Source organism: Oncorhynchus clarkii, chromosome 4 (assembly GCF_045791955.1).
Source record: "Oncorhynchus clarkii lewisi isolate Uvic-CL-2024 chromosome 4, UVic_Ocla_1.0, whole genome shotgun sequence".
NCBI classification, from domain to species: Eukaryota; Metazoa; Chordata; class Actinopteri; order Salmoniformes; family Salmonidae; genus Oncorhynchus; species Oncorhynchus clarkii.
The window spans coordinates 52,491,063-52,516,488 of NC_092150.1; the positions used below are offsets into that span (position 1 = coordinate 52,491,063).

Genomic DNA, 25,426 nt, shown 5'->3' on the forward strand with positions numbered 1-25,426 from the left:
GAGGAGAGGTTTCCAGGCCCTCCTCAGAGAGGACCCAAAGGGACATGGTGGCTACCTCCATCCTCCTGCTATGTTCTCCCTAGGGGCTGACAGGGGGACGTTGTTTTATGCACGTCAGCCCCCATTTTGCAGACGCTGTATGGCCTACGGTCACATATTCGCCTCATGCAGTACAAGAAAATGCAGATTTTGTGCATCTGAGGATCACGAGGCGAGGGATTGTGACAAGCCTAAGACGTGCCATGGGTGTGGCTCGTCAGCACACCTGTGGCGGGGGTGCCCGGCCCGTCAGCGGTCAAATGCGTCTGCGGCTGGGGGGGGAGCAGGGGCGGGGGATGGGGGAAGAAGAGGAGGGGAAGGAAGCACGCCTCATGATCAGAGTACAGGTCCAGAGGGGAAGGCCACAAGGAAGGAGGAGGAGCAAGAAGCGGCGGAAGGAAGAGAGAAGGAAACGGAAGGCACGGGAGTAGGAGAACCAGGAAAAGCGGCGGAAGAAGGCAACCGAGTGGAGGAGCATGAGAGAGAAGAAAGCGATGGAGGAGTGGTGGAGAAGGAGACGGTGGAAGAGCAAGTGGACTGGGGGGAATGTGCCCTGGTGGAAGAGATGAGGGGTATGGTGGAGGAGCTGGCGGGGGGGGGTATCTCTCCACTGCCGTCATCACCAAAGAAGAGAATGAAGAGGAGGGAGCGATTGGCCGACAGTGAGAGGGAGGGGATGGCCAAGAGAGTGATGGGGGTGGGAGAAACCTCTGGGTTGCTGCTGGTTTCCACAGGCTCTCAATATCTGTTGGGTGGGGACACACCTAACAAGACTCAGGACTGGGTACAGGAGGAGGTGGGGAGTGTTTTGTTTGGGGACTCAGCCTCCCCAAATTTTTTCCAATCCAGCTGCAGCACTGGGGAGGGGGAGGATTGTGGGGGTAGACCCAGGGTGCAGGGCACCCCGGAGCCAAACACTATTCCTGCATCCTGGGTTGGTGAGATGGAGGAAGAGGGGGGAATGTTGGGAGTACAGATGGTGTTATCACCAGTAGATATGGAGCAGGGGAGCATCGGGTGAGTCTCCTGTTTTTGTTTTTTTCTGTCTGGGTTTAGAATTTGAGTGTATTACATGTTTTTATTGTATTCTTTCATGGGGTCTGATTTTACTTTTGTTAGTTTAAATGTAAGGGGTTTAAGGGATTGTGTTAAGAGGAGGGCGGTTTTTAGTTATTTGGAGGGTGTGGGGTTTGATTTTTGTTTTTTACAGGAGGTTCACCTGAGGGATGGAGGGGATGTTAATAGGTTTAAGAGGGAGTGGGACAAGGGGGAGTCGGTTTGGGGTGTTGGGGGGGTGCACTCATCGGGGGTAGGGATTTTGTGTGGGCACAGGGAGGTTAAAGTGGAGGATTCTTTTGTGGTAATGCAGGGGAGGGTTATAGGGGTGGATGTCACGATAAGGGATTGTAATTTTAGATTAGTGGTGGTGTATGGACCACAGGTGGTGGCAGACAGGAGGGAGATGGTGGACTGTCTGACGCCCCTGTGTGTCACAAATAGGAAATTAGTGATAGGGGGGGATTTTAATACAGATTTAGGAAGAGGGGGGGATAGCAGTGCGGGCGCCATTGCCAGGCTAATGGCTTGCCATGGTCTGGTAGATGGTGGTCTGCACACTACTCCGAAAATGGACGGTCCTACATGGCGCAACTCCAGGGGGGTTGAGCGGAGGCTCGACTATATTTTTGTACCCAGGTCTTTGGGTAAGTTGTCTGGGCGGCTGTTGCCTGTTTTCTTTTCGGATCACGACGGGGTGCTCCTGCAGGTGGGGTCGCCAGTCTGCCTCTTTGGTAGGGGGTACTGGAAGCTAGATCGGGATGTGCTGGAGGAGCAGGCTTTTGTTGACGGGTTTTATGGTTTCTTTTGGAGGCTTGAGGGTCTCCGGTCCATGTGCGAGGGGGTGTTAGAGTGGTGGGAATTAGTTAAGGTGAGGATTAGGGCTTTTATAATAGGGTATTGCAAGAGGAAAAAAAGGGAGGAGAGGAGGGAGGTGGATCGTATCCAAAGGTTAATTGAACTCGAGTACGAGGCAGGCAACCTCGGCGGGTCGTTTGACTGGGAGAGATCCGCAACCCTAAAGGCGCAGCTCAGGGAGTTGCAGGAGCGGAAGGCTCGAGCTTTCCTGGAGCGTGCGCATAGTGGCTTTCTAGAACACAATGAGACTTGTTCTGCTATGTTCTTTAAGTCGGTTAGGGCCAGACAGAGTAGGAAGGTAATGCATGGCGTTAGGGAAGAAAATGGTAGTATAGTTAGAGAACCAGAGGATATGGTCAGGTTTATTTAAGGAAAGGGAAATAGATGTAGAGCAGGGAAATGTGTTTTTAGAACACTTGTCCAGGCGGTTGCCGGAGGACATTAGAGAAGTGATGGAGGCCCAGATCTCACTAGAAGAGGTTGAGAGCGCTCTTAGGAGGATGGGAAAAGGGAAGGTGCCTGGGATAGATGGGCTGCCGGCTGAGTTTTATCTCAAGTTTTGGGGTATACTTGGACCAGTGGTCCTCGAAGTCTTGAAGGCCATCCTTGAGACGGAGGTCCCGGGGGGATCAATGGCTGTTGGTGTGCTGTCACTTTTATATAAGAAGGGGGAAGTAACAGACCTTGGCAACTGGCGGCCGTTGACCATGCTGTGTGTAGATTACAAGCTACTTGCAAAGGTTTTAGCAGACCGGTTGCGCACAGCCCTTCCCTACGTCGTCCATGAGGATCAGACGTGCGGGGTAGAGGGCCGCTCTATTAGATGGAATCACAGTTAATCAGGGACTCCATCGCTTGGGTTGAAGATAGAGGACTGCCTTTAATGGTAGCAGCGCTAGATCAGGCGAAAGCCTTTGATCGCGTGAATAGATCATTTTTATTCAGAGTGTTAGGTCGATTAGGATTTGGGGAGAAGTTCATAGGATGGATTCGTACATTATATGTCGGAGCGGGGTGCCGAGTTAGTGTAAATAGTCACTTGGGTGACGTTTTTGACCTCTCGTCTGGGGTCAGGCAGGGGTGCCCACTCTCGGCTCTCCTCTTCGTTCTGTACATGGAGCCTCTGGGGGCTGCCATTAGGGCAGACACAGGGGTGGAAGGCTTGTTGATCCCTGGATGTCAGGGGCGTGAATGAGGACCCAAAAGCGAATTCACAAAACAGGGTTTCTTTAATGACGAAACACATGTAGGCTCAGATGGACAGGCAGATTCCAACAGGACAGGACAAGGTTAGATGAACTGGCAGATTCCGACAGGACAGGACAAGGTTGCAGCAAACACGACGATAGTCTGGTTCAGGCATGAGAAACACAAACAAGAATCCGACAAAGACAGAAACAGGAACAGAGAGAGATATAGAGACCTAATCAGAGGGAAAAAGGGAACAGGTGGGAAAAGGGGTGAACGAGGTAGTTAGAGGAGACAAGGAACAGCTGGGGGAAGGAGGGTAAGAAAAGGTAACCTAATACGACCAGCAGAGGGAGACAGGGTGAAGAGAAAGAACAGGAACAAGACACAACATGACAATACATGACAGTACCCCCCCACTCACCGAGCGCCTCCTGGCGCACTCGAGGAGGAAACCTGGCGGCAACGGAGGAAATCATCGATCAGCGCACGGTCCAGCACGTCCCGAGAGGGAACCCAACTCCTCTCCTCAGGACCGTACCCCTCCCAATCTACTAGGTACTGATGACCACGGCCCCGAGGACGCATGTCCAAAATCCTACGGACCCTGTAGATGGGTGCGCCCTCGACAAGGATGGGGGGGGGGGGGGGGGAAGACGAGCGGGGGCGCGAAGAACGGGCTTGACACAGGAGACATGGAAGACCGGGTGGACGCGACGAAGATATCGCGGAAGAAGAAGTCGAACTGCGACAGGATTAATGATCTGGGAAATACGGAACGGACCAATGAACCGCGGGGTCAACTTGCGAGAAGCGGTCTTAAGGGGAAGGTTCTGAGTGGAGAGCCAAACTCTCTGACCGCGACAATATCTAGGACTCTTAGTTCTACGCTTATTAGCAGCCCTCACAGTCTGCGCCCTATAACGGCAAAGTGCAGACCTGACCCTCTTCCAGGTGCGCTCGCAACGTTGGACAAAAGCCTGAGCGGAGGGGACGCTGGACTCGGCGAACTGAGATGAGAACAGCGGAGGCTGGTACCCGAGGCTACTCTGAAAAGGAGATAGCCCGGTCGCAGACGAAGGAAGCGAGTTGTGGGCGTATTCTGCCCAGGGGAGCTGTTCTGACCAAGACGCAGGGTTGCGAAAAGAAAGACTGCGTAAGATGCGACCAATAGTCTGATTGGCCCGTTCTGCTTGACCGTTAGACTGGGGGTGAAAGCCGGAAGAGAGACTGACGGAAGCCCCAATCAAACGGCAAAACTCCCTCCAAAATTGAGACGTGAATTGCGGACCTCTGTCCGAAACGACGTCTGACGGAAGGCCATGAATTCTGAAAACATTCTCGATGATGATTTGTGCCGTCTCTTTAGCAGAAGGAAGCTTAGCAAGGGGAATAAAATGAGCCGCCTTAGAGAACCTGTCGACAACCGTAAGAATAACAGTCTTCCCCGCTGACGAAGGCAGTCCGGTGACAAAATCTAAGGCGATGTGAGACCACGGTCGAGAGGGAATGGGAAGCGGCCTGAGACGGCCGGCAGGAGGGGAGTTACCGGACTTAGTCTGCGCGCAGACCGAACAAGCAGCCACGAAGCGACGCGTGTCATGCTCCCGGGTGGGCCACCAAAAACGCTGGCGAATGGAAGCAAGCGTACCCCGAACGCCAGGGTGGCCGGCTAACTTGGCAGAGTGAGCCCACTGAAGAACGGCCAGACGAGTAGGAACGGGAACGAAAAGAAGGTTCCTGGGACAAGCGCGCGGCGACGGAGTTTGAGTGAGTGCTTGCTTTACCTGCCTCTCAATTCCCCAGACAGTCAACCCGACAACACGCCCCTCAGGGAGAATCCCCTCGGGGTCAGTGGAGGCTACTGAAGAACTGAAGAGACGAGATAAAGCATCAGGCTTGGTGTTCTTAGAGCCCGGACGATAAGAAATCACGAACTCGAAACGAGCGAAAAACAGCGCCCAGCGCGCCTGACGCGCATTAAGTCGTTTGGCAGAACGGATGTACTCAAGGTTCCTATGGTCAGTCCAAACGACAAAAGGAACGGTCGCCCCCTCCAACCACTGTCGCCATTCGCCTAGGGCTAAGCGGATGGCGAGCAGTTCGCGGTTTCCCACATCATAGTTACGTTCCGACGGCGACAGGCGATGAGAAAAATACGCGCAAGGGTGGACCTTGTCGTCAGAGAGGGAGCGCTGAGAAAGAATGGCTCCCACGCCCACCTCTGACGCGTCAACCTCGACCACGAACTGTCTAGAGACGTCAGGTGTAACAAGGATAGGAGCGGATGTAAAACGATTCTTGAGGAGATCAAAAGCTCCCTGGGCGGAAACGGACCACTTAAAGCACGTCTTGACAGAAGTAAGGGCTGTGAGAGGAGCTGCCACCTGACCGAAATTACGGATGAAACGACGATAGAAGTTCGCGAAGCCGAGAAAGCGCTGCAGCTCGACGCGTGACTTAGGGACGGGCCAATCAATGACAGCCTGGACCTTAGCGGGATCCATCTTAATGCCTTCAGCGGAAATAACAGAACCGAGAAATGTGACGGAGGAGGCATGAAAAGTGCACTTCTCAGCCTTCACAAAAAGACAATTCTCTAAAAGGCGCTGGAGGACACGTCGAACGTGCTGAACATGAATCTGGAGTGACGGTGAAAAAATCAGGATATCGTCAAGGTAAACGAAAACAAAGATGTTCAGCATGTCTCTCAGGACGTCATTGACTAACGCCTGAAAGACAGCTGGAGCGTTAGCGAGGCCGAAAGGAAGAACCCGGTATTCAAAGTGCCCTAACGGAGTGTTAAACGCCGTCTTCCACTCGTCCCCTTCCCTGATGCGCACGAGATGGTAAGCGTTACGAAGGTCCAACTTAGTGAAAAACCTGGCTCCCTGCAGGATCTCGAAGGCTGAAGACATAAGAGGAAGCGGATAACGATTCTTCACTGTTATGTCATTCAGCCCTCGATAATCTATGCAGGGGCGCAGAGACCCGTCCTTCTTTTTGACAAAAAAGAACCCCGCTCCGGCGGGAGAGGAGGAGGGGACTATGGTACCGGCGTCAAGAGCTACAGACAAATAATCTTCGAGAGCCTTACGTTCGGGAGCCGACAGAGAGTATAGTCTACCCCGGGGAGGAGTGGTTCCCGGAAGGAGATCAATACTACAATCATACGACCGGTGTGGAGGAAGAGAGGTGGCCCTGGACCGACTGAACACCGTGCGCAGATCGTGATATTCCTCCGGCACCCCTGTCAAATCACCAGGCTCCTCCTGTGAAGAAGAGACAGAGGAAACAGGAGGGATAGCAGACATTAAACATTTCACATGACAAGAGACGTTCCAGGAGAGGATAGAATTACTAGACCAATTAATAGAAGGATTATGACAAACTAGCCAGGGATGGCCCAAAACAACAGGTGTAAAAGGTGAACGAAAAATTAAAAAAGAAATGGTTTCGCTATGATTACCAGAGACAGTGAGGGTTAAAGGTAGCGTCTCGCGCTGAATCCTGGGGAGAGGACTACCATCCAAGGCGAACAAGGCCGTGGGCTCCCTTAACTGTCTGAGAGGAATGTCATGTTCCCGAGCCCAGGTCTCGTCCATAAAACAGCCCTCCGCCCCAGAGTCTATTAAGGCACTGCAGGAAGCTGACGAACCGGTCCAGCGTAGATGGACCGACAAGGTAGTGCAGGATCTTGAAGGAGAGACAGGAGTAGTAGCGCTCACCAGTAGCCCTCCGCTTACTGATGAGCTCTGGCTTTTACTGGACATGAAGTGACAAAATGACCAGCGGAACCGCAATAGAGACAGAGGCGGTTGGTGATTCTCCGTTCCCTCTCTTTAGTCGAGATGTGGATACCTCCTAGCTGCATAGGCTCAGCACCCGAGCCGGCAGAGGAAGATGGTAGTGATGCGGAGAGGGGGGCAACGGAGAACGCGAGCTCCTTTCCACGAGCTCGGTGACGAAGATCAACCCGTCGCTCAATGCGAATAGCGAGTTCAATCAAGGAATCCACGCTGGAAGGAACCTCCCGGGAGAGAATCTCATCCTTTACCTCTGCGCGGAGACCCTCCAGAAAACGAGCGAGCAAAGCCGACTCGTTCCAGCCACTGGAGGCAGCAAGAGTGCGAAACTCAATAGAGTAGTCTGTTATGGATCGATTACCTTGACATAGGGAAGACAGGGCCCTGGAAGCCTCCTCCCCAAAAACAGATCGATCAAAAACCCGTATCATCTCCTCCTTAAAGTCCTGATACTGGTTAGTACACTCAGCCCTTGCCTCCCAGATTGCCGTGCCCCACTCACGAGCCCGTCCAGTAAGGAGAGATATGACGTAGGCGATACGAGCAGTGCTCCTGGAGTAAGTGTTGGGCTGGAGAGAAAACACAATATCACACTGGGTGAGGAACGAGCGGCATTCAGTGGGCTCCCCAGAGTAACACGGCGGGTTATTGATTCTGGGCTCCGGAGATTCGAAAGCCCTGGAAGTGGCCGGTGGATCGAGGCGGAGATAGTGAACCTGTTCTGTGAGGTTGGAGACTTGGGTGGCCAGGGTCTCAACGGCATGTCGAGCAGCAGACAATTCCTGCTCGTGTCTGCCTAGCATCGCTCCCTGGATCTCGACGGCTGAGTGGAGAGGATCCGAAGTCGCTGGGTCCATTCTTGGTCGGATTCTTCTGTCAGGGGCGTGAATGAGGACCCAAAAGCGAATTCACAAAACAGGGTTTCTTTAATGACGAAACACATGTAGGCTCAGATGGACAGGCAGATTCCAACAGGACAGGACAAGGTTAGATGAACTGGCAGATTCCGACAGGACAGGACAAGGTTGCAGCAAACACGACGATAGTCTGGTTCAGGCATGAGAAACACAAACAAGAATCCGACAAAGACAGAAACAGGAACAGAGAGAGATATAGAGACCTAATCAGAGGGAAAAAGGGAACAGGTGGGAAAAGGGGTGAACGAGGTAGTTAGAGGAGACAAGGAACAGCTGGGGGAAGGAGGGTAAGAAAAGGTAACCTAATACGACCAGCAGAGGGAGACAGGGTGAAGAGAAAGAACAGGAACAAGACACAACATGACAATACATGACACTGGAATTGGTGGGCTGCGTGTTAAGATGACGCAGTACGCCGACGACACTCCCTTGCTGCTGTACAAGGACTCGTGCCTGACAAGGTCCCTTGCCATCTTTGGGGATTTCACCCGAGCGTCGGGAGCAGTTCTGAACCATGCAAAGTCTTCCGTCAAGTTTTTCGGAAGATGGCGCGGTAGAACGGATGTGCCCGGGGGGTTATCTCTCTGTGAGGGGGCCCTGAGGATTCTCGGGGTCCATTTTGAGACCTCCGGCTCAGCGACGCTAAACTGGAACATGCGTATCGCAGTGGTACAGAGGAAGCTAGCAATGTGGAAGGCTAGGTATTTGTCTTTTATGGGCAAAGTCCTGGTTCTAAAGGTGGATGTGTTGCCGTCTCTTTTGTATTTGGCGTACATCTACCCATTGCCGGCTAGTCTGAGGAGGCCTCTAGTGAGGCTTGTGTTTCAGTTCATGTGGAGTGGCAGGTGCGAGTGGGTCGCCAGGGCACGCATGCTTTGTCCCATCGGGGAGGGAGGTAGGGGGGTACCACATTTCCCCCTCAAGCTGGACGCAATTTTTGTTTCTTTCTTGTTAAAGGAGCTTGCTCATCCAGTGATACACCCGTCCGGTTACCTCCTGCGGGTGTTCTTCTCATATCAGGCGAGAAGCGTAATGGTGTGGTCTAACACGGGTCCTCGGGCGGAACAGCTGCCGTGGCACTTTGGTCATGCGGCCAAGTGGCTGCGTGCGCACCCTGAGGTTGAAGTTGCCCGAGTAGGTTTAGATCACAGGCACCTGTACGAGGAGGTCAGAAAGGCAGGGAGTCCGGCGCCTGTAGTGGGCATCTCGGAAGTGGTCTGGGAGGGAGTGCAGGCGCGGGGTCTGGACAACAGGCTCAAGGACCTGAATTGGTTGAGCCTCCATAAGTGCTTGCCGGTACGTTCCATCATGTACCGGTATAGTTTGGTGCAATCCCCCACCTGTCCAAGATATTCTTGTGGCAGGGAGGAGACTGTGCGCCATGTCTTTTGGGACTGTGCCTTTGCCGGAGTAGTATGGGCTAGGGCACGGGTGTTGTTAGGTTTGGTAAGGGGGGATTTTGTATTGACGTGGGCCAGGTTAGAGAGAGGTGTAGGGAGAGCGAGAGGGACGGATAGGGACAGGTTTCTGCTCTGGCTTCTCATGAGTCTCTTTAAACGGGGGCTGTGGGAAGCCAGGCAGAACATGGTGAAGACAGGGAGAGATTGGGGGGTGGAAGGGATAGTGAGGAGGGTGAAAGGAGATTTGAGGGGGAGGATGAAGAGGGAGGAGAGGAAGTGGGGGCAGCATGCTGCCCGGGAGAGGTGGAAGGGGGGTTTAGGGCTGGGTGTCATTTAGATTTGTAAGGGGATAGATTAGGGAAGGGGAGATAGGGAAAGGTAGTTTGTAGGATGACGAGGAGGGAAGATGCTCCCCTGAGGTTTTGTTTGGGGTTTTTGTTTTGTTTAAATTAAAATACCACTATTTGAGTTTGTATGGAAAGTTTGAGTTGTAAAGAATGAATGGTATTGATGATAATAAATTATTTTTATAAAAAATAAAAAAAAATAGGACTGTTTTGGTTTTTTCAACGTTTCTTGTTTTGTAGATTGTTGTACTTTCATCTTTATTAAAGATGCACAAAACTAACCACGCTGCATTTTGGTCCACCTCTCTTTCCCCAGAAGAAAACCGTTACATAGGAGAACCTTCCAGAAGGACAACCATCTCTACAGCACTCCACCAATCAAGCCTTTATGGTAGAGTGGCCAGACGGAAGATACTCCAAAATAAAAGGCACATGACAGCCTGCTATGAGTTTGGCAAAAGGCACCTAAAGACTCTCAGACCATGAGAACAAGATTCTCTGGTCTGATGAAACCAAGATTTACAATTTTGGCCTGAATGCCAAGCGTCACTTCTGGAGAAAACCTTGCACCATCCCTACTGTGAAGCATGGTGGTGGCAGCATCATGTTTTGGGGATGTTTTTCAGTGGCAGGGACTGGGTGACTAATCAAGATCGAGGCAAAGGTGAACGGAGCAAAGTACAGAGAAGTGCTTGATGAAAACCTGCTCCACAGCGCTCAGGACTTCAGACTAATATGAAGGTCCACCTTCCAACAGGACAATGACCCTAAGAACACAGCTAAGACAACGCAGGAGTGGCTTCGGGACAAGTCTCTGAATGTCCTTGAGTGTCTCAGCCAGTGCCCGGATTTGAACCCGATTGAACTTCTCTGGAGATACCTGAAAATAGCTGTGCAGCAATGCTCCCCATCCAACCTGACAGAGCTTGAGAGGATCTGCAGAGAAGAATAGGAGAAACTCCACAAATACAGGTGTGCTAAGCTTGTTGCGTCATTCCCAAGAAGAATCGATTCTGTAATCGCTGCTAAAGGTGCTTCAACAACGTGCTGAGTAAAGGGTCTGAATGTATTATAATAAATTAACAAAGAAATTCTTAGTCAAAAAACAATTTTGTCAATTTCAGAATAAGATTGTAACAAAATGTGGAAAAAGTCAAGGGGTCTGAATACTTTCCGTTGAAATTGTAATTATGTTCAACATAGAAATGCTACCATATCTTCAACATAGAAATGCTACCAACATTTTACAGAAACAAGTTACAAATGATGGAGTGATCCATGATTCATCAAATTATATTTTGAAAGAGAAAGGCAAAGTACTTCAATCATATGTTTTCATTTCCTCCATCTCCACTAACTGAAGTTAATTGTAAGGATTTTTAATATTAATAGTGTACAATTAACAGGTATACAGAAATACTCATGTGAAGGCCTAATTACAGAGGAGAAACTTCTAGATGCAAGTAAAGCCTTCACGTCCTGGAAAACTCCAGGGCTGGTATATCAAAGGTATATCAAATATTTTTCAATGTACTCAAAGGTCCGTTATTAACATGCTTTAACCACTCCTATAAAAATCTTAAATACTCAGCAAGAAGGTCTGATTTATGATTACTGAAACAGGACCCAAGAGGTAAATATAAAGATCAAGTCCGACCTAAAAAACTGGAGACCCCTTACACCTCAGTATTGTGATGCCAAAATTCTAGCAAAATGCATTGCGCATAGAATTTATTAAAAAGGTATTGTCATATATTATTCATTCTAGTCAGACAGGGTTTTTACATGGACGATAGTTTCGAAAAAATACTGGAAATCATACAACTATAAAGAATCTGTGACACCAGGCCTGGTATTCATAGCCTTTGATGAAGTATGACTGGAATATGTAAATGCCTGGACAATTTTAATTTTGGAGAATCTCTTATACAATGTGTTAAAGTTATGTATAGCAACCCCAGGTGTAAAATAGTAAATAATGGCTACTTCTCAGAAAGTATTAAATTGTTAAGAGAAGTAAAACAAGGCTGTCCACTATTGGCATATCTATTTATTATGGCATTGAAATGTTAGCTATTAAAACCAGATCCAACAATAATATCAAGGGGCTAGAAATCTAGAATTGTGATCAATAAAAAAGAATACAAGTTTTATTTAAAACCTCTCTGGGATAGGCAGGACGCTTGCGTCCCACTTGGCCAATAGTCAGGGAAAATGTAGAGCACCAAATTCAAATGAAATACTATAAAAATCAAACTTTCATTAAATCACATGTAGGATACCAAATTAAAGCTACACTCGTTGTGAATCCAGACATGTCAGATTTCAAAAAGGCTTTTCGGCAAAAGCATAAGATGCTATTATCTGATGATAGCACAACAGTAAACAAAGAGAGTAGCATATTTCAACCCTGCAGGCGCAACACAAAACGCAGAAATAAAAATATAATTCATGCCTTTGACGAGTTTCTTTTGTTGGCACTCCAATATGTCCCATAAACATCACAAATGGTCCTTTCGTTCGATTAATTCCGTCGATATATATCCAAAATGTCAATTTATTTGGTGCGTTTGATCCAGAAAAACACAGCTTCCAACTTGCGCAACGTCACTACAAAATATCTCTCATGTTACCTGTAAACTTTGCCAAAACATTTCAAACCACTTTTGTAATACAACTTTAGGTATTTTTAAACGTTAATAATCGATCAAATTGAATACGGGACAATCTGTGTTCAATACAGGAAGACAACAAACTCAAGCTACTTTAAGTCATGCTCCTCTCTCAAAAAGTAGACTTCAAATGACACTCATTCAAGATGGCCGTACTTCTTCATTACACAAAGGAATAACCTCAACCAATTTCTAAAGACTGGTGACTTCCAGTGGAAGCGATAGGAACTGAAAACAAGTCCCTTAGAAATCTAGTTTCCCAATGAAACTTCATTGAATAGACAGTGACCTCCCAAAAAAATCTGAATGATTTGTCCTCTGGGTTTTGCCTGCTGCATAGGTTCTGTTATACTCACAGACATGATTCATACAGTTTTAGAAACTTCAGAAGTCTACTAATAATATGCATATCTTATATTCTGGGGATGAGTAGCAGGAAGTTGAAATTGGGCAGGCTATTTATCCAAAAGTGAAAATGCTGCCCCCTATCCCGAATAAGTTTTTAAGGACTAAAAAATGGACAGCTTTTCCATACAGCTTCCAAAATAGCTGGTAGGAGAATGTTGACGTACCAACTACACCCTGGCCAATCCACCACAAGCGTTACATCTGCTGAGGCCATTCCACCACCACTTTCACCTTCTCGGGATCCATCTTGACACTCCCAGCAGAGATGATGTAGCCCAGAAAGGGAATGGTGGAGCGATGGAACTCTCACTTGTCCGCCTTAACGAATTAACGAGTTTTCCAGCACTGGAGAAACTGCCGGACATGGAGCATGTGTTCTTGGGGGGAGAGGGAGAAGACGAGGATGTCATCCAATTAGGCAAAGTGGAACCGTTTCAGCATGTCACAGAGAATGTCATTCACCAGAGCCTGGAACACGTAACATCCACGGGAATGGAGAGGAGCTGAGTGGGGATGTTCAGCTTGGAAGCCAGTGTGGCGTCCAAAAAGCTCTCATCAGCCCCAGAGTCAATGAGGACCCGGAGATATTTGGACTGGTTTCCCCACAGCAGAATGAAATGAAAAGGGGTGCGAGTAAAGGAAAGCAGAAAAGTTCCCCATATGGCCCACCAGAGTACTCGCTCCTACCGGTGAGCCTGGTAAAAACCGGGCATGAGGACACAAAATGACCAAAGGTCCCACAATACAGACAGCTCCATGTGCTGATCTGGTGTTGCCGTTCAGCTGGCAACACCTCAGCCCTGCCTAAGTTGCATGGGCTCAGGAAACAGTTCCTCAGGCCTCCTTGGTGACTCTCGAGGAAATCTCGTTTGCTCTCGGCCACAGGACCGTCAGAGACTTCCAGGATGACTCGGAGGAGAGTTGGAATCCCTGGACGTGTGAGTGAAATCGAATTTCCTGTCCATCCGTCGTTCCCGCAATCGCCCATCGATGAGGGAGTCAATATCTGTGGGTAAGTCCCGATCCGCAAGCTCGTCCTTAACCTCCCCCGAGACGCCGTGCAGGAACATGTTGAACAGTGCTTCCGGTTCCACGCAGTCTCCGCTGCCAACGTACGGCAATCCACCGCATAGTCGGCCACAATGCGGGCATCCTGTCGGAGCTGGATTAACTTCCAGGCAGCTTCTCTCCCGGAGAACGGGGCATCAAAGACCTTCCTCACCTTTCCCATGAACCCCTCCAGGCTCGCGCACATGGCCCATTCTGCTGATGTTCCCATACGGCGGTAGCCCAGGTGAGAGCCCTTCCAGACATCAGCGTGATGAGGTAGGCTATTTTGGAGCGATCCGAGGAGAAGGAGGAGGGATGAAGCCCAACAGGTGCTCGGCTCTCCATTAAAGCGTTCTGGAGGAAGTAACCGGGGCTCCTGGGAAGGTGGTGGGGCGGCGCTGCTAACTGCCGAGTTGCTGAGGGGGCACCGTGGCAGGCTGACCCCCAGATGTCCCGCGGAAATACTCTAGCAGCATGTCCTGGTCATGGCGCTCAGCAAACATTTGGACTCCCTCCATCAGACCCATAAGCAATTGCTCGTGCCTACCAATGGAGGCTCCTTGGGAGGAGATGGCGTTGCGCAACTGGTCCGGGTCTGCTGGGCCAGTCATGGCCAGTTCGTACTATCAGGTACAGCGGGGCAAAAAAGTATTTAGTCAGCCACCAATTGTGCAAGTTCTCCCACTTAAAAAGATGAGAGGCCTGTAATTTTCATCATAGGTACACTTCAACTAGGACAGACAAAATGAGAAAAAAAAATCTCAAAATTACATTGTAGGATTTTTAATGAATTTATTTGCAAATTATGGTGGAAAATAAGTATTTGTCAAACGTTTTCTGTAAGTCTTCATAAGGTTTTCACACACTGTTGCTGGTATTTTGGCCCATTCCTCCTTGCAGATCTCCTCTAGAGCAGTGATGTTTTGGGGCTGTTGCTGGGAAACACGGACTTTCAACTCCCTTCAAAGATTTTCTATGGGGTTGAGATCTGGAGACTGGCTAGGCCACTCCAGGACCTTGAAATGCTTCTTACGAAGACACTCCTTCGTTGCCCGGGCGGTGTGTTTGGGATCATTGTCATGCTGAAAGACCCAGCCACGTTTCATTTTCCATGCCCTTGCTGATGGAAGGAGGTTTTCACTCAAGATCTCACGATACATGGTCCCATTCATTCTTTCCTTTACACGGATCAGTCGTCCTGGTCCCTTTGCAGAAAAACAGCCCCAAAGCATGATGTTTCCACCCCCATGCTTCACAGTAGGTATGGTGTTCTGTGGATGCAACTCAGCATTCTTTGTCCTCCAAACACGACAAGATGAGTTTTTACCAAAAAGTTTTATTTTGGTTTCATCTGACCATATGACATTCTCCCAATCTTCTTCTGGATCATCCAAATGCTCTCTAGCAAACTTCAGACGGGCCTGGACATGTACTGGCTTAAGCAGGGGACACGTCTGGCACTGCAGGATTTGAGTCCCTGGCGGCGTAGTGTGTTACTGATGGTAGGCTTTGTTACTTTGGTCCCAGCTCTCTGCAGGTCATTCACTAGGTCCCACCGTGTGGTTCTGGGATTTTTGCTCACCGTTCTTGTGATCATTTTGACCCCACGGGGTGAGATCTTTCGTGGAGCCCCAGATCGAGAGAGATGATCAGTGGGCTTGTATGTCTTCCATTTCCTAATAATTGCTCCCACAGTTGATTTCTTCAAACCAAGCTGCTTACCTATTGCAGATTCAGTCTTCCCAGCCTGGTGCAGGTCTACAATTTTGTTTCTGGTGTCCTTTGACAGCTCTTGGCCATAGTGGAGTTTGGAGTGTGACTGTTTGAGGTTGTGGACAGGTGTCTTTTATACTGATAACAAGTTCAAACAGGTGCCATTAATACAGGTAACGAGTGGAGGACAGAGAAGCCTCTTAAAGAAGAAGTTACAGGTCTGTGAGAGACAGAAATCTTGCTTGTTTGTAGGTGACCAAATACTTATTTTCCACCATTATTTGCAAATAAATTCATTAAAAATCATACAATGTCATATTCTGGATTTTTTTTCTAATTTTCTCTGTCATAGTTTAAGTGTACCTATGAGGAAAATTACAGGCCTCTCTCATCTTTACGTGGGAGAACTTGCACAATTGGTGGCTGACTAAATACTTTTTTGCCCCACTGTATGAAGGTAAGACCCAGATGCAGACCACGTCGAATAAACAATAGTTTAATAATCCAACAGGTGCAGGCAATAGACAGGTCTAGGAAGGCAGGAGTCAGTTTAGCAGAGGTGGGGCTACAGTACCAGGTAGCAGGCAGGCTCAGGGTCAGGGTAAAGCAGAGGTCGGTAATCCAGAGGGGGGCAAAGCTACAGGTCGGCAGGCAGGCTCAGGGTCAGGGGCAGGCAGAGTGGTCAGGCAGGCGGGCTCGGAGTAAGGACAGGCGGGCTCGGAGTCAGGACAGGCAAGGGTCAAAACCAGGAGAGCGAGAAACGAGAGACTGGAAAAAGCAGGAGCTGAGACAAAAACCGCTGGTTGACTTGAACAAACAATACAAACTGGCAACAGACAAACAGAGAACATAGGTATAAATACACAGGGGATAAAGGGGAATATGGGTGACACCTGGAAGGGAGGGTGGAGACAATCACAAAGACAGGTGGAACAGATCAGGGTGTGACATTAAGTGTATTCAATTTAATCAAAAGATTAGTATTTGGTCCTATATTCCTAGCACGCGATGATTACATCAAGCGTTTGACTCATAATTATTCACAATTCATTAATGATTATCCGTAATTATGGTAGCATTCTCGTTAATGTAGAAGTGTTCTGAAATATATTCTATTCTTATTTACTATAGAAGTGACTCAATACATTATTTACCATTCATTTCTATAGGGCACAACATAATCCAAACACAACCAAACAAACTGCAAATGCTTCCACAAGTTTGATGCAGTTTTTGTGTCACGTGGTATAATGATAGAAGACAAGCCAGTAATCCGTGATAGTTTTTCTTTTTCTCCACCCAAACAAAGAGGAAGGTGTAAACCTCTAAATAATACATGGGACTAGAACTGTAAAACAAGTGCACAATAACACGTAGCATGGAAGCCGATACAACAGCACAGGTGCTCACAAGACCAACGGACATGGTAACAATAACCAACAAGGACAATGGGGTACAGAGAACACATAAAGTTGAAGTTGGAAGTTTACATACACTTAGGTTGGAGTCATTAAAACTCGTTTTTCAATCACTCTACAAATTTCTTGTAAACAAACTACAGTTTTGGCAAGTCGGTTAGGACATCATTTTTCCAACAATTGTTTACAGGCAGATTATGTCGCTTATAATTCACTGTATCACAATTCTGAATTCATTCATAATTTGAGTCAATTTGAGGTGTACCTGTGGATGTATTTCAAGGCCTACCTTCAAACTCAGTGCCTCTTTGCTTGACATCATGGGAAAATCAAAATAAATCAGCCAAGACCTCAGAAAAAACATTGTAGACCTCCACAAGTCTGGTTCATCCTTGGGAGCAATTTTCAAATGTCTGAAGGTACCACTTTCATCTGTACAAACAATAGTACGCAAGTATAAACACCATTGGACCACGCAGCCGTCATACCGCTCAGGAAGAAGACGCGTGTTGTCTCCTAGGGATGAACGTACTTTGGTGAGAAAAGTGCAAATCAATCCCAAAACAACAGCAAAGGACCTTGTGAAGATGCTGGAGGAAACAGGTACAAAAGTATCTATATCCACAGTAAAATGAGTCCTATATCAGCAAAACCTGAAAGGCTGCTCAGCAAGGAAGAAGCCATTGCTCCCAAACAGCCATAAAAAAAGCCAGACTCTAATGTGCAACCACACATGGAGACAAAGATCGTACTTTTTGGAGAAATGTCCTCTGGTCTGATGAAACAAAAATAGAACTCTTTGGCCATAATGACCATCATTATGTTTGGAAAAAAAGGGGGGAAGCTTGCAAGCCGAAGAACACAATCCCAACCGTGAAGCACGGGGGTGGCAGCATCATGTTGTGGGGGTGCTTTGCTGCAGGAGGGACTGGTGCACTTCACAAAATAGATGGCTTCATGACGGAGGACAACAAAGTCAAGGACAATAAAGTCAAGGTATTGGAGTGGCCATCACAAATCCCGGACCTCAATCCCATAGAAAATGTGTGGGCAGAATTGAAAAAGCGTGCGCGAGCAAGGAGGCCTACAAACCTGACTCAGTTACACCAGCTCTGTCAGGAGGAATGGGCCAAAATTCACCCAACTTATTGTGGGAAGCTTGTGGAAGGCTACCCGAAACATTTGACCCAAGTTAAAACCAGTTGAGTCTATGGGGGCGCTATTTCATTATTGGATAAAAAACGTTCCCGTTTTAAGCGCAATATTTTGTCACGAAAAGATGCTCGACTATGCATATTATTGACAGTTTTGGAAAGAAAACACTCTGGAGTTTCAGAATCTGCAAAGATATTGTCTGTGAGTGCCCCAGAACTCATTCTACAGGCGAAACCAAGATGAAACGTCAAACAGGAAATTAGCAGAATTTCTGAAGCTCTGTTTTCTAATGTCTCCTTATATGGCTGTGAATGCGACAGGAATAAGCTTAGACCTTCTGCCATTTCCTCAAGATGTCGGCAGCATTGTGACGTATTTGTAGGCATATCATTGGAAGATTGACCATAAGAGACTACATTTTCCAAGTGTCCGCCTGGTGTCCTGCGTCGAAATTGGTGCGCAACGCCAGGTGCAAGTATTTTTCCATTTGATAGAGAGGAGAAACCAGGCTTCCACGAACGATATATCATCGAAGAGATATGTGGAAAAACACCTTGAGGATTGATTCTAAACAACGTTTGCCATGTTTTCAGTCGATATTATAGAGTTAATTTGGAAAAAAGTTCGCGTTTTGAGGACTGAATTTTCGTTTTTTTTTGGTAGCCAAATGTGATGTACAAAACGGAGCTATTTCTAATACACAAAGAATCTTTTTGGAAAAACTGAGCATTTGCTATCTAACTGAGAGTTTCCTCATTGAAAACATCCGAAGTTCTTCAAAGGTAAATTATTTTATTTGAAGGCTTTTCTTGTTTTTGTTGAAATGTTGCCTGCTGGATGCTAACGCTAATGCTAACGCTAAATGCTACGCTAGCTAGCTACTGTTACACAAATGATTGTTTTCCTATGGTTGAGAAGCATATTTTGAAAATCTGCAATGACAGTGTTGTTTACAAAAGGCTAAGCTTGAGAGATGGCATATTTATTTCATTTCATTTGCGATTTTCATGAATAGTTAACGTTGCGTTATGGTAATGAGCTTGAGTCTGTATTCACGATCCCGGATCCGGGATGGGGAGATCAGAGAGGATTTAAAACAATGCTACCGAATACAAATTAAGTGTATGTAAACTTATGACCCACTGGGAATGTGATGAAAGAAACAAAAAGCTGAAATAAATAATTCTCTCTACTATTATTCTGACATTTCACATTCTTAAATTAAAGTGGTGATCCTAACTGACCTAAGACAGGGAATTTTTACTACTATTAAATGTCAGGAATTGTGAAAAATTGAGTTGGCTAAGGTGTATGTAAATGTACGACTTCAACTGTATATACACATACTAATCAAGAGGAATGGGAACCAGGTGTGCGTAATGAGACAAGACAGTCCAGGTTTGGTGGTAATGTATCCAGTTCAGTGATGCCTAGACGTAGACCTCTGGAGCTGGTGAACGGAATGAGCAGCAGTACCAGGGGATCCGTGACACTTTGCATGCTAGGAATATGAGACCAAGTACTACACTTTTGACTAATTTTAATTTACAATAAGTGAATTTTCCAAATACGTATGACACTTTCAAATGGGGGTGCTTTCATTTCTAAATGGCAAAAAAAGATAGTGTTTTAAAATGCCCTCAAATAAAATGTGACATTCCCTACTGTCACCACATTTAAAACATTTTATCTAAAATCCAAAATGTTGGAATATAGAGCCAAGTTAAACGTTTTAGAATCACTGTCTAAATAAATACGTAGTTGAATGTAACTGCAAAACCAAAGTATGTGCAAGTGGCTTGTCAACAAGTTGATGACACAGGCACACACACACACACACACACACACACCCCTCCACGTGCTGATCCTAATCTTTAGCTTTTTTGCAGTGAAAATGTGCAGGGAGGTATTTTGCCAACATCTATTTAGTCGTAAAAAAACATGGTTTTTTTTCAGTTTTCAACTGTCAATTTCTGGATATGATTATGGCCATGTCGGCACACCCCTAATAAGAATGTCATGCAAATTCTTATTTACAATGACGGCCTACACCGGCCAAACCCAGACTACACTGTGTGCCGCCCTATGGGACTCCCAATCATGGTCAGTTGTGATACAGCCTGGATTCAGACCAGGGTGTCTGTCTGTAGGGACACCTCTAGCACTGAGATGCAATGCTTTAGAGCCCTGTACCACTCGGGAGCCCTTGCAGGTTGTAGGTTCCTTCTCGACAATGCAATAAGTAATAATAAAAGATAAGAATATGAAAATAAAGTAAATGGCTCAGTAGAATATTTTTTTTAGCATAAGTATAATACAGGGAAGAACAACATAGTCCAAAATTTGTCTTACCTTCCACCCAAGCTCTTACCGTTCTCCAGAGGCAAAAACAGTTTAAAAAGTGTTTTTCTTCTCTGGTTAGTCTCACTTTCCTCCACTAAGACTTCTCCACTCCTCTGACAGTGGAGGGCTCTGAGCCTGGGCTTCTGCTCCAGCCGTCTAGGATATTTTTGGAGGCTTCACGTGATATCCAAGGTATGGTGGGCCAACTTTTCCTCTCCCCCTTCATAGCTCAGATTGCTCCAGAGCAGGAGCTGGCCTAGTTTTTTGATGAGGGACTGAGTTCGCTGAACAACAAAACAAATAGCTGGAACTCTTGGGAGTAAAAGCAAAGATTCCCAAAATTCAGGAAATGTGTCAATCATACAATTCGTAAATATTACAATAAAGTGATATTGACTATGTTCAATGGAAACTGTGAGTAGTCCAGAGTACAGTCTTTAGGCTTGTAGTCCTCCTGTGCTTGGTCAGACTCTTTCTGCGTCTGGGTCAGGTTTAATTATGGTGAGTTGTTTCTTATGTTAACTAGTCTGGTATTGTGTTGTGTTAAAATCACTGCAATGCAAAGAGGTGTTCATTAACTGCATGAAAAAAGATTCAAGTTGATCAACAAGGTTAGCTTCTTTCCGTTGTGTTGGCAGCTCAATCTGTGTCATGTGTTTGTTTACTTCTAAACCCAGTACACTTTACATTCCTTTTTGTATGTGGACAAATTCACAGATACCCACAGGCTGGAATCGAGAATACCAGCCACTAGAGTTACAGTCATGTCGTCAGTGAATTTGTTAATACCCTGTTGAGTGTAGAGCTTAGGGGTTTGTTCTGTACTCAGCTAATTGTTTGTTGTCGTGCAGAACAAGCAATAAAAAGTATGTTGCAGAAAGCATGGCGTCAGCAGAAAACACAATTTCTAGTTTTACCTACTGAATCAAAGTGTGAACATTTGCGTGCCTATTATTATTATTATTATTATTTTTGTGAATAACATCAAAATAGAAAACAACTAACTTGTCCAAGTAGATCTTGGATTCAAAGTTAGTTTAACCACTAGGCTCAACCGCCAGGGGAGAAATTTTAAGCGATAGTTATCGGTTTGAACCCCTAGCTGCTGCCTGTGGGAAAATCTGCAGGGAGTAATCCGGCAGCCACAAGGTTACCAGCTACAATATTTCTGTATACTACCTGCTGATGTTGTGCCCTTGAGCAAGACACTTTACCCCTAAGTGCCCATGAGCTGCTCCCAGCCTGTGTTGTGAGTCAGGTTGGTCACTGTGACCATGGTAGCGAGGGTAACGTTAGCTACCTAGTAAACATTATAATAGCCAGCGATATTAGCACAGAAAATACACTATATAAGTATTCAGAACTATAAGTATTCAGAACAGAACTTCTCTTTTTCCACATTTTGTTACGTTACAGCCTTATACTAAAATGGATTAAATAAACATTTTCGTCATCAATATATACACACAATACCCCACAATGACAAAACAGAAATACAGAAATACCTATTCAGACCTACTCAGACCTTTGCTATGAGACTCGGAATTGATAATCCTTGTTTCAAGAACTTGATTGGAGTCCACCTATGATAAATTCAATTGATTGGACATGATTTCTATATCAGGGTCAACAGTTGACAGTGCATGTCAATGCAAACACCAAGCCATGAGGCCAATGGAATGGTCCGTAGAGCTCTGAGACAGGATTGTGTCAAGGCACAGATCTGGGAAAGGGTACCAAAACATTTGTGCAGAGTTGAAGGTCCCTAAGAACAAAGTGGCCTCCATCATTCTTAAATGGAAGAAGTTTGGAACCACCAAGACTCTTCCTAGAGCTGGCCGCCTGGCCAAACTGAGCAACCGGGGGAGAAGGGCTTTGGTCAGGGAGGTGACCAAGAACACAGTGGTCTCACTTACAGATCTCCAGAGTTCCTCTGTGGAGATGGGATAACCTTCCAGAAGGACAACCATCTCTGCAGCACTCCACTAATCAGAACCTTATGGTCGAGTGGCCAGACAGAAGCCAGTCCTCAGTAAAATGCACATGACAGCCCGCATGGAGTTTGCCAAAATACACACCTTCTCCCCCGATAGGACTCTCAGACCATGAGAAACAAGATCCTCTGGTCTGTTGAAACCAAGATTGAACTCTTTGGCCTGAATGACAAGCTTCATGTCCGCAGGAAACCTGGCATCCTCCCTACGGTGAAGCATGGTGATGGCGGCATTTTGCTGTGGAGATATTTTTCAGCGGCAGGGACTGGGAGACTAGTCAGGATCGAGGGACAGATTAACGGAGCAAAGTACAGAGAGATCCTTTCATGAAAACCTGCCCCAGAGCGCTCAGGACCTCAGACTGGGGTGAAGGTTCACCTTCCAACAGGACAACAACGCTAAGCACGCAGCCAAGACAAGACAGGAGTGGCTTCAGTATAAGTATCTGAATATCATTGAGTGGCCCAGACAGAGCCTTGACTTGAACCCAATCAAACATCTCTGGAGAGACCTGAAAATAGCTATGCAGTGACGCTCCCCATCCAACCTGACAGAGCTTGAGAGGATCTACAGAGAAGAATTGGAGAAACTCCCCAAATACAGGCGTGCCAAGCTTGTACTGTCATACCCAAGAAGAATCAAGGCTGTAATCGCCGCCGAAGGTGATTCAACAAAGTACAGAGTTAAGGGTCTGAATACTTATGTAAATGTGATATTTCAGTTTTTAATTTTTTAAAAGTTGCTAAAATTTCGAAAAAACCCTGTGTGTAGGTTGATGAGGAACTTAAAAAAAATCAATTTCAGAATAAGGCTGTAAACTAACAAAGTCAATGGGTCTGAATACTTTTCTGAAGGCATTCCATACAAAAGTACAGTATGTGGACACCACTTCAAATTACTGGATTTGGCTATTTCAACCACACCCATTGCTGACAGGTGGATAAAATCGAGCACATAGCCATGGAATCTCCATAGACAAACATTGGCAGTAGAATGGCCTAGCTGAAGAGCTCACTGACTTTCAACATGGCACCATCGTAGGATGTTACCTTTCCAGCAAGTAAGTCCATCAAATTTCTGCCCTGCTAGAGCTGCCCCGGTCAACTGTGAGTGCTGTTATTTTGAAATGGAATCATATAGTAACAAAGGCTCAGCCGCAAAGTGGTAGGCCACACAAGCTCACAGAACAGGACCCCCGAGTGCTAAAGCACGTAGCAACACTCACTAACGAGTTCCAAGCTCCCTCTGGAAGCAACATCAGCTCATCAAGTCATTGGGCAGCTCGCGGCTGGTTTTCCCTTTGTGGTCTGTAATAGTTTTCAAGCCCTGCCTCATCAGACGAGCGTAGCCGGTGTAGTAGGATTCAATCCTAATCCTGTCCTGTCGGACTGACAGATAATTGGCATATACATTACTCTTACTGAATTTCCAGGTGGGAAAGGATATTGGAAATCTAATCAAAGCGTAATGGATGATAACTTGTTTTTAACTAAGACAGAGGAATTTATAAATGAATTGTTCTAACATATCATAGGTATAGCAAATCCGCTTATTGTATGGAACTCTTTTAAATGTGCCTTTAGAGGCCATGCAATTCGGTACTCAGCTCTAAAACAAACAAAAGCAATTTAGGTCAAAGGAGTCCATACTAACAAAGGAAATAGAAGGTCTAACAAAACAGAAAAATAGCAATAAAAACTGTACCGTAGAGGCTCAGAATAAGTCAGGGGAAAAACAAAAATAAATGGTGGAACTTATTCAACATAGATCAAGTGCAATATATTATAATAATAAAGCAATTGGAATATGGGGAAAAATGCACTAAATTATTTTTGAATCTTCAACATAGGAATGCTACCAAAATGAATTGAAACTTGACGGAGTCATCCATGATTCACCAAATTATATTTTGAAAGAGGAAGCAAAGAACTTAAAGCATATGTTTTCATTTCAGTCTCCCCCATCTTCTCTAACCGAAGCTAAATGTATTGATTTTTTTTCTATTAAAACTTCTTAGAGCTAGGCATCCCGATAGAGGGACAACTTCCGGTGAAATTGGAAGGCGCGCAATTCAAGTAAAAAATCATAAGAATTACGGATATTAAACATTAAGATAAATTTAAGTGTCTTATATCGGTTGAAAGCTTAAATTCTTCTTAATCAAACTGCTCTGTCCGTTTTACAGTAATTATTACAGCGAAAGCATGCCATGCGATTGTTTGAGGACGGTGCCCCAATTTCCACTGGCACAGGTTTCATAAATTCAACATTAGCGATTAAATATTCACTTACTTTTTGAAAATCTTCCTCTGATTTGTCATCCAAAGGGTCCCAGCTATAACATGTAGTGTTGTTTTGTTAGATAAAATATTTTTTTATATCCCAAAAAGTCAGTTTAGATGGCGCCATCGATGTGAGTAATCCACTCATTCAAAGTGCAGAGAAAGGAATCCGAAAATCTACCCCTAAACTTTGTTTCAACAAGTCAAAATATGTTTCTATTTATTCCTCAGATACCCTAAAATGTAATCAAACTATAATATTTCTTACGGAAAGAAGTATGTTCAATTGGAAACCGATTTTAGCAGGTACGTCCTTTCTTCATGGTGTGCGCAAACACGAATTTCCAAGACTATGTCCCTGTATTAAAACTGATATTTCTTCTTTGTTTTTGAAGTTATACGCCTGAAACCTTGAACATAGTCTGCTGACACCCTATGGAAGCCATAGGAATTGCATCCAGGGAGCTAATTCCCAGCATGCCCTTATACTTTACATTGTAAGAGCATGGTCTCTCAAAAAAAAAAATCTAATTGTTTTTTCTTTAAATGTTCTCCTACCATATCTATTGTGTTATAATCTGGTTGTTTTTCTTTGGGTTTTCTCCTACATTATTTTAACATTTCTGCAAACTTCAAAGTGTTTTCTTTCCAATGGTACCAATTGTATGCATATCCTGGCTGAGCAAACAGGCAGTTTTCTTTGGGCACATCCTTCAGGTGGAAATTGAGAAAAAAAGGGCCCTAGCCCTTTAATAATAATGTAAAATTAACAACCATATA

The 25,426-nt window shown here is 46.0% G+C and overlaps 1 protein-coding gene across 4 annotated transcripts in view; it reads right to left on the bottom strand.

Annotated features, from left to right (window-relative positions):
- The window catches only part of LOC139406934 (ankyrin repeat and SOCS box protein 2-like), a 45,174-nt gene extending 23,819 nt beyond the window's left edge, over positions 1 to 21,355 (bottom strand). Inside the window, exon 1 of one of the 4 annotated variants that reach the window (XM_071150096.1) lies at positions 20,380 to 21,355. The gene's annotated coding sequence lies outside the window, so the exon portion shown is untranslated. The remainder of the gene's footprint in view (positions 1 to 20,379) is intronic. The other 3 variants (XM_071150099.1, XM_071150098.1, XM_071150097.1) reach the window with 3 other exon arrangements.
- Positions 21,356 to 25,426: the final 4,071 nt, after the last annotated feature.